The sequence below is a fragment of the Podospora anserina genome, chromosome 3 (genome assembly GCF_000226545.1).
Source record: "Podospora anserina S mat+ genomic DNA chromosome 3, supercontig 1".
NCBI lineage: Eukaryota > Fungi > Ascomycota > Sordariomycetes > Sordariales > Podosporaceae > Podospora > Podospora anserina.
This window is the reverse complement of record NW_001914832.1, coordinates 357,552-359,929: the sequence shown is the minus strand read 5'-3', so window position 1 is coordinate 359,929 and position 2,378 is coordinate 357,552.

The window sequence follows — 2,378 nt, the reverse complement described above, 5'->3', positions numbered from 1 at the left end:
TTTAAATTATAATTTTTTATTACTATAAATACCTAAAAGATTATTTCCTTTAATAGTTTTATTATTTATAATATTAAATATAATAAAAGTTATTTTCCCTTGGACCGTAATATTTAAGGATAATATTTCCCTATAAACTTTTTAAATCCTAAATAGTTTTTTAATAATAACCTATTCCTTTTTTTCTTTCTATAATATTCTAGCCTAATATATAAGTTATAATAAAATTAAATTAATTTCTATATTTTTATTTATTAATACTAACGCTTAAAGCCCTTTCTAATATACTATAACCCGGAGATACTTATCTTTCTTTCCGCCTCCGCCCTATATAATAGCGACTTCGTTAATTAATATTAAATCGTTATTCTATACCTTTTTTTTCTTCCGGTATTTCTAACGGTACTATTTATAGTCCTCTAGAGGTTAACGGCCCCCGTAAAAAGCCGTAAATTATTTCTTAAACATTATTGTACCTTAAAAATATCCTCCTACTTCGAATTAACTAATAACGTAAACTCGGCTAACTATTATTTCTAAGCTTTTTCCTACCTTCTATCTTTAATACCTTATCGAATCTTCCTCCTATTATATACCCTTTACTCCTCGGCCCCGGCCTTAGCTTTAGTTTCGTAATACTACTTAACCTTTACTCGTAAATAAAAAGTGTAATCCGGACTTTTATACTACGTTAATCCGAATTCTCTTTCGTTAATAATATTCTTTCCTTAATCTATTACCCACTTAAAATAATATCTCGTATACCTAAGTATAAACTATATAACCTAAAGTCCCTCCTTTAATCTTACTAAGTCTCCCTACTTCTATAGGAAATAGTCGTTTAATTCTTTTTATTATCGACTCTACCTAACTATAATCTTTATAACCGGTTTAGGATTTCCGTTCTTTCTTACTTACCGTACTAATTAATATCCTTAAAGAGCTTTATTTTAGTAGTGCTTTATATAACCATATATAATATACTAAAACTAAAGTATTTTCCTATACTTTAGGTATTTAGGATATAATTATACTGTATCTCCTTTACGTAGCTCATACTACTAGTACTAAAGTACTTATTTAGGCTCTTGCGTAAGCCCTATACTAATAATCTTCTTATTTTTCCCGAACTTTTCCTAACTCTTAAATATAAATTTATTTATTTCGTAAGTCCGCTATAATACTATACTACGGTACTGCTCGTACTTAATTTTTAGTATAACCTACCGCATAAATCCGTTAAATAGTACCGGGTTCGAGTGCCTAGTCTCCTCCATAACTATCTCCTATAGTTCCCGGAACTATACGTTTACCTTTTAATATTTATCCTTAAGCTATTCTAGATTTTTTATAAGTTCCTAAAACTAATATTTTACCGGCTATTTTTCTTTAAACTAATAATCTTCCTCTTTACGCTCGATTATTATAATCTCGATAACCCTCGTACCTCCCGATATAGTAACTACTACGACCTCCTTCTTCTACTTAAGTTACTTAAGTACCTAATAATCCTTTTTAAAATAACCTATTTTTCTATAATTAAAGTACTTAAAATTACTTTTACCCTAACTTTAACCTTAAAGTATTTACTATTAAATTACGTCGATTTTTATAGACTTTACGTAGGTAGTTCCGGAGTAATTAGTATTAAAGTACTATCGTCTCTTTTTATCGTTTAGACGGTAAGTGCCCTATAATCCCCGGGTACCCTTCTTCTTTTTACAGTATTAAAATTATTAATTGTCGATACGTATAATTATAGTAATATACTTATTTATAATATCGGGTCTCTCCTCCTTATATAACTCGTTCTTTACTTCTTCTTTAAGGCCATTATAAAATAACTATATTAGCCCCTCATCGTTAATCTCGCTACGTAGGCTATCGGTCTTAAATAAAGTAACGTAGTTAGTTATTAAGCGAGTCTACCGCAGTCCTGCGAGTTGCTCCTAGGTACGCCGTACCTCGTTATATTCCTTAAATATTTCTTTAATTTTAGTTTCGAACCTCCGGTAATTACGAAAATACTTAACCGTAATATCTTTACGGTTATCGGCCTTTATTTCGTAATAGTTATTTATAACCGGTTCGAACTATACTAATGCTCTATCCTTAAACCTAAATACGGCGAATAGTACTTTAAACTCCTCTATAGGGAATATATCCGGGTAGTACCGAAAATAAGTCTTAAATTAAATTAGGAACCCTCTAAACTCTCCCTTTCCTTTATTAAAACGCTCCGGTACTAGAAACTTAGTTATATACTTCTTCCCTCCGCTAACGGTAAGGATTTAGTTTTCGGCCTACTAGGCTCTCTCTTTAAGCTCCTAATTACGTACGAGAAGCTAATCGAGAGTACTGAGTTCCGGCGTAATAGC